The sequence below is a fragment of the Strix aluco genome, chromosome 1, assembly GCF_031877795.1.
Source record: "Strix aluco isolate bStrAlu1 chromosome 1, bStrAlu1.hap1, whole genome shotgun sequence".
Taxonomy (NCBI): Eukaryota; Metazoa; Chordata; class Aves; order Strigiformes; family Strigidae; genus Strix; species Strix aluco.
Window position 1 is genome coordinate 82,412,381 of NC_133931.1, and position 14,908 is coordinate 82,427,288.

At 41.8% G+C, this 14,908-nt stretch overlaps 1 protein-coding gene across 2 annotated transcripts in view; it reads left to right on the forward strand.

Annotated features, from left to right (window-relative positions):
- The window catches only part of FBXL7 (F-box and leucine rich repeat protein 7), a 196,912-nt gene that overhangs the window by 120,397 nt on the left and 61,607 nt on the right, over positions 1-14,908 (forward strand). Inside the window, exon 1 of one of the 2 annotated variants that reach the window (XM_074826318.1) lies at positions 368-379. The exons of the other annotated variant lie outside the window; for it this stretch is intronic. The gene's annotated coding sequence lies outside the window, so the exon portion shown is untranslated. Of the gene's footprint in view, positions 1-367; positions 380-14,908 lie in introns of those variants that run through there. 2 annotated transcript variants of the gene reach the window in all.

Genomic DNA, 14,908 nt, shown 5'->3' on the forward strand with positions numbered 1-14,908 from the left:
TATTGTTGGAAGTGACAATTTTGTCCATTGTTTCCCTTGGACCGTCCTTTATCTTCTCACTAGTCAGCTGGATAGCTTTGTGCCTGCTGTGTTTCGGAAAGGTTGGGACACAGAGCCATGTGATGATCACACAATTGTGCATGGAGCTTCGGCTCCTGTATTCTTGCCATAGAATAAAAAGGCTATTGTTTCCAGCCTAATAATAAAGCAGGAAAAAAATCACAAAGGTCTTTCCTCTAGATAGAAGGCTGGCTTAGCAACAGGCAGGAGAGAGCTAGCAAGGAATTTATTTGCTGGAAATGGCTTTCCAGTTTGCATTTTCATTTCATCTTGTTTTACTGATGGCTGGAGAAGATACTTAACAGAACTGCAAAATCAGGTAGGGTAGATTTCTAAATGTGAGCTGATGATATGAGTAGTCTAGCACTGGAAGCAGAGGGGTTTTCAGGCTGTGTTGCAATTCAGTTTTTAGAATCGTTAAATCCTAGTGGAGGAGCAACCATGCCTTTGTATATGTGCATTCCCCTGTCAAATAAAGGGGCCTTTAGACACTTGTTAGGAGCAGTGTACATCAATAAGAAAATACTTAAGGACTTGCCAAAGTAGAGTAAATAGTATGTATTGGTCCTTTCTGGGAGGCAGGTTCTGCTGAAGTAAATTAGGATATGAAGCCTTTTCTAGGAAAATCCACTCCTGAAAGGTATTGATGGAACAAAATACCTCAAATATCAAATCTAATTTTTATGGGTCAGCACAACTCTGAAAAGCATGGCTGGACTCCATTTTTTTTTTTTTTTTCATTTAATGTCAGACTTAGCATACTCTCTCTCACCCCCATCTCAGTTCAAAGGGGCTATGTGGCAGGCTTGAGTAGTGCCACATGTGGAGAGATGTAATTTGTGGTGTGGTAACTTCTAGGGTCACCTCCAGACAGTGGGACTGAGACTTCACTATTGATCCACATGTTGGAGGAAGCAGATACAGAAACTACGTTGTTACATCTGGCCTCCTGCCATTGCCAGTTTGGACTCTTACTACGTCTTATTCTATTGTCAGTAGCGTTGTCTGGTGTTGATCCAGTGCTTGTAATAGCAAAATGTAAATCTATGTTACTGTTAATATATATATTGATAAACACACACATATATATAAAATATGATACAAAAAATGAATTAATTATTCTATAAATTCTTGTCCAAACACTTGTATGTTTGCTTGTAGACAATTCCTTTTCTAGATGAGGTGACTTGTGGCTTTAATCACCTGCCCAACAGGTAGTATGATCTTCAGAAGTGCCGATATTTAACAGCTGTTAACAGTCTGCCTCCTAGCACAGACTAAATTTTATTGAATGGCTTGCACTAACGTGGTAAGAGGTGACTTTTCCTAGAGATGTACAATACTGAAAGCATAAGAAAATTACTACTTCACGGGGAGTAATAGCAACTTTATGGGGAGTCTGCAGTCACCAATGATTTCTTAGTGAAACTGAACTTCACTACTTCTAGAGTGAGAAAAATTAGGAATTTTTGATTATTAGATAGAAAATATTACTTGGTACGTTTAGAATATAAGGGTGACTTTGTTTTTGTTTTTTTTTTTTTTTTTAAATGCTGTCAACCATACTGAATATTGCAAATGGTCTTGCATTACCAAGTAAGCTAGAAACATGTTAGGTTTTTTCCTTTCTTGACTTCTCCAACAGAAAAATAGAAAATGTTCATTTTGATGCTGGGTAAATGAGTGATATATCCACAAGGCTCAGAAATGCTACTTAAATTGAGTCAATGTTATAATAGCACAATAATGAAGAAATTTGAATTTCTAGAGGAAAGCCTGGAAAATGGATGTGCCCCATTATACATAATGATGGTGGTGATAATACTTCATTAGAAGCACTTCATTAAGACCATCAATACTTAGCCTATTGTACGTAACAAAGTTTTACCAACACACTTTGTTCAAGTATTGCAAACAGTTCCTGACAGTGTGAAGGGAGAATGCCTTTGGCTATTTAAACAGTACCTACAGGCTGCCCTTTGGCAGCACTGTTTTATAGGAGCTGCAGCTGATCAATGTTATGCCTTGAAATAGAGTAATATTATTTGAAATACCCGCTGCACTAAAAATTTGTTACCTTTTTTTAATGTAAAATCTTTCAGAACAATTTTTCCAATGTTCCAATTCCCCCAACTTCCTTTTTCTCTCTTTCCCCCATATCAATTTAGGTAATGAAGGTTCTTCCTAGGTTTTGGAGGAGTGGGTTTGGACTCCCTAATCTCTACATACTGCCTTATCTAAATATTCCTGTCAAATGCAGTAGAGCTGGGGTTTTTTAGATAATTGGTGGCACACTCCAGAAGAAGGAAACAAAGTAGCCAAAACAGGGAGAAAGTTTATGCTGAAATTTATATTCAAACACTGTAAACTTGTAAACAGAAAAGTCGGACCCATTGTAGGAAGTAGCCTGAAAATCATCAGCAAAAGGAATTTAAGGTAGATATTCACAAATCTACCAATGAGATAGTGAAATGAGAAAAGGAAAGGTCTTCTGAAATAGAAAGTATTTCAGGACGAGTAGGGTTTTTCGTCTGGAAGGAACTAAGATGGCTTCTCAGCTTCCTGAGATGTCATTTCCAGCCCAACTGGAGAGCAACAAGCACTCTACAGACAAATGGAGGTTGCTATGGCTGGCTTACTGCAACATGCTGACCGGGCTGCCAGAAAGTCCTAGTCTGTCCCTCTTGAGATGTAATAAGCTGAGTGATGATGGATACCTGTCAGTGCTGTTTTCTGGAAGTAGAAATCATGAGGTATTGATTTAATTCCCTTCATAAGCAGGAGGCCAAGTTGTCTGATACCTTCATATGGCTGCTGTTGCTTCATTGGACTGCTGGAGCAGTTTATGCAGATGAATACTGAGTTCTGGTGTCACTTTCACCCTTACCTGCAGAGTGACTGGTCCATGCCATTGGCCCTTGCTGATGCTTCAGGAGAGGCAGAGCTCATTTATGGATAGAATTTCTGGCAGTTTCCCTATGAACCAAGGGACACAACAGAACAGCCTTCCCTTTCTCCTGCTCTGTTACTGTGGTATGAGACTGGGCAGATTTTCAGCAGTGTTGAATTCCTGTTTGAAACAGAGACAAGTACTGCTGCATATGGACAGCAAAACACTGGAATGTCTGCTTATTCACTTCTTCTCATTGAGAAATTGTATCTTCCTATTTTTCTTGTGTTTTTGACAGCCATTGAATGTATCAGACTGGTAAAGGGACAGCAGCACAAACTGGGCACATGATGAATTGTCCAAAGAATCATAGAATGATTGGGTTGGAAGGGACCTTAAAGATCTAGTTCCAAGCCCCCTGCCATGGAAAGGGACACCTTCCACTAGATCAGGTTGCTCAAAGCCCCGTCCAACCTGGCCTTGAACACTTCCAGGGAGGCAGCAGTGACCACTCCTCTGGGCAACCTGTTCCAGTGTCTCACCACCCTCACAGGAAAGAATTTCTGGCATCTAATCTAAATCTACCCTCTTCTAGTTTAAAACTGTTACCCCTTGTCCTATCACTACATGCCCTTGTAAAAAGTCCCTCTCCAGTTTTCTTGTAGGTCCCCTTTAAGCACTGGAAGGCTACCATAAGGTCTCCCTGGAGCCTTCTCTGTTCCAGGCTGAACAACCCCAACTTTCTCAGCCTGTCCTCATAGGGGAGGTGCTCCAGTTCCCAGTCATCTTTGTGGCCTTCTCTGGACCCGCTCGAGCATGTCCATGTCTTTCTTATGCTGGGGGCCCCAGACCTGAACACAGTATCCCAGGGGGGGCTCATGAGAGTGGAGTAGAGGGGGAGAATCACCCTCCTTGACCTGCTGGCAACACTTCTCTTGATGTAGCCCAGGATACAGTTGGCTTTCATGGCTGCAAGCGCACATTGCTGGCTCATAGTCAGTTTTTCATCCACCAGTACCCCCAAGTCCTTCTCTTCAGGGCTGCTCTCAATCCACTCATCGCCCAGCCTGTATTTGTGCTTGGGATTGCCTTGACCCATGTGCAGGACCTTGTACTTGGCCTTGTTGAACTTCATGAGGTTCATATGGGCTCATCTGTCCAACCCGTCAAGGTCCCTCTGGATGGCATCCCTTCCCTCTAGAGTATCAACCACACCACACAGCTTGGTGTCATCAGCAAACTTGCTGAGTGTGCACTCAGTCCCACCGTCCATGTCCCCAGCAAAGATGTTAAACAGCACTGGTCCCAATACCGACCCCTGAGGAATGCCGCTCGTCACTGGTCTCCACTTGGGCATTGACTGCAACTCTTTGAGTGCAACCATCCAGCCAATTCCTTATCCACCAAGTTGTCCATCCTTCAAATCCATGTGTCTCCATTTCAGAACCAAGGATGTTGTGCAGGACAGTGTCAAATGCTTTCAAAGAAGCAGACATAATATGGGGTGGTGCAGAATGTACCTAACTCAGTGATCCTTGACTGTTAAGAAACACTGTTAAAGGGGACATTTTAAAAAACAGTGGCAATGTAGAGAATTTAAATGGTTCTATATGCATGGAGTTAACCCAGGAGTTCTGAAACTTTGTTCAAAATTAAATGGTGGAAATCAGCAAAACACATAAGAAGCAAGATGCTACTTTTGATGCCTGATGGGTAGAGTTCCACTTCCTTTTGAAAAAACGAAAGGTAAGAACTGAGCTAACTTTCCTTTGTCACAACCAGGTTACTGAGATAAAGTATTTTGATTGAAATGTGGTATATTTCAGTGTAGTTGATTGAATAATCAGGCTGTGACTCTAATGCTGTTGTAGGGGTTTATGCTGGGCTATCTGGAGAAGAAAAGGCCAAAGGAAGCATCAGGTTTAGCAAGCAAAGAGTTTAGATAATGCTAGCAATTTCATGTTGGAATTTAATTAAATGCTAGTAGTATGTTCCAATTATTAATTAAATCACTTGTTTCACTTGTTCCTTTTACTTTGTATTATATAGCTTGACTGGGCAAAGTGGAATAGTTAATACAGCATATTGAAGGATCAGGATGAAATCATCCATATTTTTCTAAATTAAGTTGTCAGGACTTGGTTTAGACTATAGGAGTGTTTCAGGCAGGACTCATGATCTTTCCGTGTTTCTGCAGTTCCTTGCACACTGCTGTCACCATTCAGACATCATGTCAATTTCTGTGATGCACTTTATTTGACATAGCATCCAACTCCCACCGGTATGATGTGTGGAAGTGAGTGTTTTTGACTTGGCATTAGAGTTGTATCATCACAGCAAGTGCTGCATTAACGTTGCCTGTTGGGTTTTGAAAAACAGCTGTGGTGGTTTTGCACAGAAATATTTTTCATGGAGGAAAAAGTAAAGAGGTTTGGGCCTTGTCTCGCTGCTTAAGGAGGTCTTCTGTTTGATTTTTGAGTGTGCTGATTATTAACACTGCTAGGAGAATGAGCTGGTTATTCCAACTTAATGGATCATCATTTTTGTATTTTTTGCGGTAGCCTTTGGAAGTTTTCAAATGTGAATGTTTAATCTGGTCCTCAAACATCTTTAGAGTGGGCTGGACTATGCAGTGGGAACATGAGGCCAGTCATGCAGCATGTTCATGTCCTCCTGATTTGGTTGGTAGGAAAAAGAATGTACATAGCAGCAGGTCCCTCAGCAGCAGTACATAAGTGGCTGCTGTTTTGGTTAAAGAGTGGGAAGTGACTGTGTCAGGCTTGACAGGGCTGTCATAGGCACACGTGAGTACAAATCCAGTGCAGACAAGCATTGTCATTTTAGTGAGATATCTAGATGTCTGGAAGAGATGCACAGAGGGAGAAGAGAATGGCCCACAGGACAGACAGTCAAAAAAACCCAACCTAGTCGGTCTTAGAGCAGTGAAGCAACTGTCAAGTAACAGTCACTTCTTTTCCTGCTTCTTGTTTTCAAGTCCTCAATGTTTTTTTGATCCTTTACTGCTCCAGCCACTGTTAAGTTTCATTTCAAGGACAGCAAAGTTTGGTGTATCAGCAGAGGTTAACTCGCCTACTAAAACACAGATGTGACAGGCAGTTGCATTCTTGTTTGGGGTAAGAAAAACGTTGTTATAATACAAGCAAAGACTTTCTAATAATTCTGAAAGAATATCTCCTACAGCTGAATTTCATGGGAAGGGCTTTGTTATTGGGTTTTTTGGTTTGGTTTGTTTTTTGTGTTTTTTGACAACTGACTAGTCTGAGCAGTGTAGCTGGAAAGAAGACTTGCTTGGATTATTTCATGCTGCTTTACAGCAAAGATTTTACTTCCAACTCTGTTAGAACTGACAAAGACAAGACGCTAATATTTGGTCCTGCCTAGGTCTTGTCAGTTTGGATGTGGACTTTGTCTGCAGTGGTGCTGAACTGGCCTTTAGTTTCCTTTAATAGTGGTTTTCAGGAGACCGCTTAGAGTTTGTGACTGAACAGACTGCACACAGATGCTGATCTTCTGCTTTTCTGCCCCTGAAAGACAGTTTGCCCATATTGTGCTCTTACTCCAGTAGGGTTTTAACAAGGTTTTAACATGGATTAGCTGACTAAAGAAGGCAACTGCCTTTCTGCTTTGTGTGTCTTAATAGAAAACTTCATCTGCTTTCACTTGAACTTTGATATAGTCATGGACAGGTACAGGGTGGTATTTTGTTCTCCTTAAGCTAACAGTAACTCCAGCCATTTTTACCTTTCATTGCCTTTGTCTATTTTTAACCGATCCTGTACAGGTTGACCACACAGAAACAAAAAGACCATACTTAAACCCAGAGTTCATGGCTTGTAAAATGATAATCAAAGCAAGACAGTGAATTCAAAGAGCTGCTAGATTTTAAACTTCCTTTTTAACATGCTTTGAGTATTGCTGTGGAAATCCCTTCTTCAGTTTTGGGTTGGTTAGTATTATGTTGTGAGAAACCATAGCATTTTCTTTCTACTGTTCACACAGTAACTGTTTTGATAAATGATTGTGTGATTAAAGGCCCTGGAGTTGAATACTAATGACTGAAACCTTGTGGTTTTTCAGTATGCATATAACAAACATATTTATGAGTATATAGTTTTCAATAGCTAGGCAGGCAGTTCCACAGTGAGAAAGTGAAGCAAGCAGTTGAACAAAAACCCTTCTGTCATTTGGCAATGCTATCATGAGCAAAACCTGTAGTTATGTTAGAGACCACTAATGTTTGGTATGTTGTTGGCAAACTTCTCATTTTATTTGTGATGGCAGATCCCCAAGTGTCTGTATGCTGAAGCACACAGCAGTAGATGTAGCCAGAATTCACATTTCTGCCTTAAAGCACTTTCTCTCTTTCCATAGAGGGACAGTTTAGGATAGGAGCTCTTTGGTTTATGCTTCTTTTCGTCCTGTCATATTCCCTTCCTAGCTCAGTTTATAATTCCCTGGCCTCTGTGTGCAGATAACAGACACTGAAATCTCTGCTTTGGTTTAGTCTTAATCAAGTACTGTTGTTTTTATTTTGAGGCCAGGTTTGTTATTTTTAAATGTTTTCCCAGCATCTCTGTTTTTTTGGGAGGTTTTAAGAGCCATTAGTGACCTGTGATAGCAGTGGTTCTGTAAAATCCTGACCGCAATTTTATTTTTTTCTTTTTTTTATACCTAAGGTTGTTGGAGTCTTGAAGGTCATGCAACATCACTGAAAGTTTATGAGTGTTAAAACTGAAATCCTATCGTTATCTTTGTCCTTAGATGGTAGAAAATAAAATCTGTTTTTTGTTTTTTGGTGTTTTTTTTTTTTTAAAGAAAACAGGCTTTTTAAATTTGTAGCTTTATTTCGTAAGCTATAAACACCAAAACCCCCAATTCTGCTAAACTTACTTAAATGTAGTAGTTCTTTGTCTCTCCTTGCACTTGAAAGGAACTGCATAGAGGGGAATGAATACAAACATCAGTCTGGTTTCCAATCCTAACCTGAAACTTGGCCTAGGAACAGAAAATCCCCATTTCTCCAAAATGATTTTAAGGGATCTGGGCCTCAGTCAAGCTCTGAGAAGTTAGGTGACTAGTTTGGTTTCCACCTTAACCATACAAGCTTGTGTGTTTTCACATCTTTGTGACCCTTAAGTCAAATAAAACTAGGCATTTCTGGCTGCTTCTTTTGTGTTGTAACACAGGTCAGAAAGCAACAAAATTCTGGGAGTGGCAAGCCTGTGAAGATAAATGCTGCCAAGTTCCTCACAGCCTTGATTTGAGCTGCATATGTACGTTGGTGATCAAGATAAGTACAAGCTGTCCTGGGATGCTCACAGGAGAGGAGGGAGTTGCTGCTTTGGGCATGTAACACTCTGTAGTTGCAAGATTCTTTTTTCATGGCTTTTTGCATTAAAAGTTCAGCTCTAGAACAGAAAGGAAGACAAACATAATCAGAAACCTGTGTTACAGGAAGGGAGCAAACCAACATGATTTTCAGTAACCATATGTTGATGATCATGGAAAGCGATTACATGTAAAAATCTTTCCTTAGGCACTGCTCTGAAGTTATATTTAATCCATTTTCTTGACAGTTCATGGAAACTGAGGATGCAGCTTTGCATGGCACTGATTTAGCTGCATAGCTGTGCTCAAGATAGGATTTTGCCTTTGTTCTGATGCATAAAGTCAAATAATCCTAATCCAGCTATGTTAATTGCCCATTTCTCATCCATGGCATACCCAAACTGTCTATGTTCATCTTTTCAATCTATAGTATCACAGTACGTTGTGTAAAGCAGCATCCTTCAATAATTTCTTTGCCGGTCTTCCCATGTGTTCACCTTACCATTTTATAACCATATAGCTTCATTGTCACATTCCCAGTTATTCCTCATCTCAATTCATTGTGTCTTGGCTAAAATAAGAGGATAAATTTGCTGGGCCAGAGCCTGTGTTTTCTGTGTCTATCTACTGCATTAAGAAGAGGTGCCGTAAAATAACATAAATAACTGAATCAGTAGGGTAGGTATGGATGGATAGCTTACAGGACAAAGCAGATTTTCAGTACAGGAATGTTTTTAATTGCTTGCTTTGTTTTAGTGGCATGAAGGAACTATTCTGAAAAAATGTGTAACCTTAATAAGGTATATCTTGATTTCTCTACTTAGCTAGTCATTTTTTGTTTGAGAGGCTGAAACTGCTGCAGATAATCATTTGTGACTTTAGAAAGAGTTGGTCCTCAAAAGATTTGAACATTGCTTGGCTGAATTTACAGCACATCAAGGACTTCTGCAGGCTCGCTGACACTGGAGAGGGAGACCCTGACACATGAGCAAGCTTCCAACAGCTAACATCTATAGCTTTAACTTGAGTAGCAGAAACTGGTGCTCAAATAGATTAGCAATGCTTTACATAGCCTTATCTTTCATCAGTCTAGGAGAGACTTGTTGCCATATTAACAAATTCTTTTAGGACACTGTTTTGTTATTTAACACAAGCTTGGCAGAGCATCAGACAAAACGGTTCTTCTGTTCTCCCTGAGCTATTGTTCTTTCCCTCTAATCTTCCCCAAAGTCTGTTACAGGATCCTGCTTCCCTTCTGCAACTTCTGTCAATCGTTCCTCAAAAAAACCCCCAACAACCCAAACCAAAGTAATCCCAAAACACCCTGACCCCTAGCCTGCCACATCTCATAATTGTGAGGGTGTGGTGCTCTGTTCCAGTGCTGCATTCCCTGAGATGGAATCACCTCTGGAGACAACACCTTGTCTTCCTTGGCATTCAGTACTGCTGCAGCTACTTATCTCACCGTGTGAATGAATACAAATGGATATGAGATGACCCTCAGAGGCAAGAAAACAGTAATTAACAGCAGAGAGCAGTTTTCAGATGAGGAATAACTTCTCCATGGAAAGAGCATTCCTCACTAACTCTGTTATATATGCAGACTTGTTAAGCTCCTTAGAAGGTTCAAGCCTGTAAAATGCCTGATGCTGTGAATTGCTATGGTCGTCCTGGGGAGTTACAGCAGGTGTTGCTTGCTTGCAGGAGGCATTAAGCATCCTAGTAGATAAGGGAAGGAGAGGCTGGTGTGTTTATTGAGTCAGTTAACAATGTTGATATGATTGTTGCATGTTAAATGCATATTTTAAGCAAAGCAGGAAATGGATTAATCTCTCCTTAATTAGAAATCCAATATGTGAGGGAGGGAGGAAAAGAGTTCTTCTGTTAAGTAGCAGCAAGTTATTCTGTTAGCATAACTTACTATAGAGGCCTGGTAGTTAAATCTCCCAGATCATAAAAGTGACAGCTGAGGCCACAGAAGCAGTTGGGAGACTTATTACAGATCTTGTACTTTCCTGTGAGTGCAGAAATATGGTCATATCTCTTTCTGAGCTGTACAAAGAGCTTGCTAACTTCTGTTAGCTAAGTGTACAGTAAATGAGTTTATCAACTTAGTATATTTTAAGTGGCAGCTGCCATCAGGTAGGATGGAAATAAATGAAGAAATAGAATGTGTTTGTGGTGAAGGATATGAACTTTATGTAGTGTTAGGTGAGTGTGAGAACATTTGCCTTTAAGATAGCCACCAGTGAGAAGAGAAAGTAGGGCTAGATCCAAAACTGATCTCTTCATGTTTAGCTCCTTTCCCAGCATTTTGGGCAGTGCTGGTGAGGTCTGCAGGGACTTCTCAGCCATCTCTCAGGCTTCACAAAATTGTGTAATGCATCTGCTCCTAAGTCTGGGTGTCTCCACTGTGCTTAAAACTTGAGTTCTCTGGGAAGTTCAGGCTGGTGTGTATGCTCAGCCCAGGTCTTCCTACAGCTCTGCAAAGGTGTGGGGCTTTTTTATTTTTAACTTTTATTTTCTTTTTTTCATAAGTTCTGAGTTCTGAGCAAGAAAAGGTCTCTGTCAATCAGTACTTTCATGGAAGTCAGGTGATTGCCACAGATCATATGTTTGTAGTAGGCAGTGAACTAAGCTGCTTGCAAATAGTGTTTCCACTGCCCTCTCCACATCTGCCACAGCACAGACTGACAGAGCTAATGAATTCAAAGTCTTCTGTATAATCCAGTTTCACACTGCTTGAATCCATACCCTTTAAGAACACTGTGTATTTTAATTTCCCCTCTTCCTGGTTTTCCAAAGATTTTTAAACTGTGTGTATACATGCATGTATATTGAAAATAAAAACTACTGCACACTCGTTGTATATGTTTAATTGCTTATGCTATGAAAATTCATACTGACTTTGTCAGTAATATATTGTGGGACTGGAGATGGAAGAGAGCAGATGGTTCACACTGAAATGCCTCTTGCCTTCTGGATGGACTTAACAATACAAGATTTGGATGCAAAGTTATGGTACTTGATCCTAGGGCTTAACTCAAAGGCATGGCTGCAGATAAAGACAAGCATCTCAATTCAAAGAGAGCGTGTCTGTGTGTTGCTGGACCAGGCTCTTGTTTTCCCATTTCCTTTAATCGTTTGAAATTTAGTAGGGAAGATAAAGCACTTAAGTAGCCTAACATTTTCAGAGATGAACGTCAAGGGCACTATTCTGTCTGTTGACACTGAGAATGTTTCTGATAAGAGAATTTTTTTCCTCTGGAAAATGCTGACTTATTGGAATCAAAACTTTTTAATAGGAATGCACGTATCTGGGGAAGCGGAGGTAACATCTGTTTTTAAAATGGCCAGAAGTTCAATTACTAAGGGTATTTGTCTGAGACATGGGAGACATGCACCCAAATCCAATGTCTCCTTGAGTAAAGAAAATCCCATTTTTCAGGAAAACATCTTTGAAGAGACATGTTTTTATCCTAGTGTGAAGTAGAATGATATTCTGTTGAATAAATAGTTTGTTGTGATTACTCAGTATCCAGGGCAGAAAGAGCACCTTGTAGGAAAACAGACACCACTAAATGCCTCAGCAGAGACATCTTTGTGTGTGTTTGACATGTGTTTTCAGCAAGGTTGCAGATGTGTAGCTGCAGTGGAGCTGAGCCACTAATCTCTGTGGTGCCCAGGAGGTACAGCACTGCACAGTAAAGCTTAGCCATGATCTGTTTCGGTGCTGCCACGAGCTGTAGAGATGCCTATACCCATTTCACAGATCAAAAGAGTGGTTGCTGACTGCTCAAAGGTGACAGACTCTCCAGGAAAAGCTGTCTTCCTTGCAGCTTCCTTCTGCTGTTTCATAGCCCACAGAAGCACGAAGACAAACTGACAAACACTTTTCATGTGCTGCTGCTGCTGGAGGCACAGGCCTCTGATGTCTTTCTTTGCAGTTCAAAGCAGTGTTTGCTAATAGCACGGGTTCTCAAACTAATGTTGTTTGTACATGGTAGAAACATCCACTAGAGGTAATAATCAAAGTTAATAGCTTTTCATTCCATCAAGAAGCTCTCAAGGATAAGTATATGAGGGACTGGATTAGAAAATTTAATTAAATGCTGATGTGAAGGCTTTGTCTTCTAACCAGGTAATTCATAAGCTCCCCATACCCCCTGCAGGCATGGTCTGTCAATTTTTGAAGATTAAAAACTTAATCATTATTAAATGAGTTTCTTCTCAGTAAGAACCTCTCATACTTGACATCAAATACAGGTGTCCCAAGCAATATTCAGTGCAGAAGGAACTGAGTGGAAGTGGGGTTGTTTGGAACGGAGAGCTGAAGTTCTGCATGTGCAGCATCCTGCTTGTGGAGAAAAAGCAAGCTTCAGTTAAGGGTCTGGACAGTCAGGATCCCTGTCATACATACGCCACTGCTCTGATTTTGGGGGATGACTGTGAAGCTGTCCATCTTTCTGTGGTAATCTTGACAGACTGTCCTAGAGCTTGCACTTCTGACAAAGCAACTCTAAGCAGCTCTTGGTGTAAATCAGTCCCTGAGCTGTGTCACCAGTGAGAGTATGCGGTGCTTCCTGGTTAACTTACAGCAACACAAAGTCCTGAACTTGTGCCACATGGACTTGTAGGTCAAGAAAACAAGACTCTGTTAGGATAGGCACTGGGAGGTTTTTTCATAAAGAAGGTTTTTAATGAACTCTTTTAAAAATTATTTTTCACACTATAAAATGCATTTCAGCAGTGAGGTTAGTGATTACAATATGAATCAGCAGGTGATCAGCTGCACAAAGTTCAACTAGCAGCCAGTTAACAGTGGTATCCCTTGGGGATTGATACTGGTGCCAGCACTGTTTAATATCCAAGTTAATAACCTAGATGATGGTATAGAGTGTATTCTCAGCAAGTTTGTGGACAATACCAAGCTAAGTGGAGTGATTGATACGCTTGAGGGCAGGGGAAACATCAACCAGTTGGAAAAATGGGCTGAGCAGGACCTCACAACGTTTAGTTGAGCCCTGCACCTGGGAAGGAATAACCCTGTGCAACAATACAGGCTAGAGGTCAACTCACTAAAAAGCAGCTTTGCAGAAAAACGCCAGAGAGGACCTGGTAGACACCAAGTTGAACATGAGGCAGCAACGTGCCCTTGCCCTGAAGAAACCCAACAGCATCTTGGGCTGCATTAGCAGAAGTGTGGCCAACAAACTGAGGGAAGTAGTTCTTTCTTCTACTTTGTGTGTGGTGGGGGGTTTTGGTAGTGGGGGAGGGGGCTACAGCAGTGGCCCCCTGTGAGAAGCTTCTTGAAGCTCCCCCAGCTCCCAGTTAGACCTGCCTCTGCACCAATGCCAAGCCAATTAGCCATGCTGGCCGCATCTCTGCGATAACATAATTAAGAAGGGGTACCTGAAAGGAGGAGTGGGAGTTGTGTGCAAACACCAAGGTCAGTGGAAGAAAGGAGGAGGTGTGCTGGAGCAGAGACCCCCCCTGCAGCCCGTGGTGAGAGGTCAGGCTGTGCCCCTGCAGCCCATGGAGGTTCACAGTGAAGCAGATGCCCACCTGCAGCCCATGGAGGACCCCACACCAGAGCAGGTGGCTGCACCCGAAGAAGGCCGGGACTCTGAGAGAAGCCCCCACTGTTGCAGTTCGACACTGAAGGATTGCAACACACAGGAGAGATCCACACCGTTGCAGCTCGGGAAGAGCTGCAGCCTGTGGGAAGGGCTCATACTGGAGAAAGTTCGTGGAGGGCTGTGTCCCATGAGAGGGACCCCACACTGCAGCAGGGAAAGAGTGCGAGGACTTCCCCTGCCTTGAGGAGGAAGCAGCTGCAGGACTGAGTGCAGCCCCCCATCCCCTGTCCCCCTGAGCCACAGCATTGGAGGAGGTAGAGAAATCGGGAGCAAAACTGAGCCAAGGAAGAAGGGAGGGGTGGGGGGAAGGTGTTTTTAAGATGCGGTAATGCTTCTTACTGTCTTACTCTATTTTGTTAAGTGGTGTTGTTAGTGTTTGAATTAAATTGATGTTCTTTTTCTTCCCCTAAGGAGTCTGTCTTTTGCCCTGACTGTAATGGGTGAGTCATCCCTCACTGTCATTATCTCAATTCCGAGGCTTTTGCTTTATTTTCTCCTTCCCATTCCTGAGGGGGAAGGGGTGAGTGAGCAGCTGCATGGTCCTCAGTTGCCCTCTGGGCTCAAACCATGACAATTTGGCACTTGTGAAGCCACACCTGCTATCCTGTGTTTGGCTTGAGCTCCCCACTCCAGGAAAGACATTGGCCTAATGGAGTCAGTCAAGTGAAGCACCATCAAAGATGGTCAAGGGCTGGAGCACTTAGCTGTAAGCAAAGGCTGGGGGAACAAGGCTTGTTTTGCTTGCAGTGTTTTGATTTAACAGACAGTTTTAGGGAGATCTTATTGTTGCCTACAACTACTTAATGGAAGAGTAAAGACAAGATGGAGCCAGACTCTTCTGGCAATGCTAAGTAAGGTGGGGTAACCTCAATTTGTGTTGTCACACCGGCTGTCAGATGAGAATGCTTGGCTCTGCTGTTGTTTTCTCGGCAGCAGAAGTTAAATCCTATTGTGCCCAACTTCCCATCAC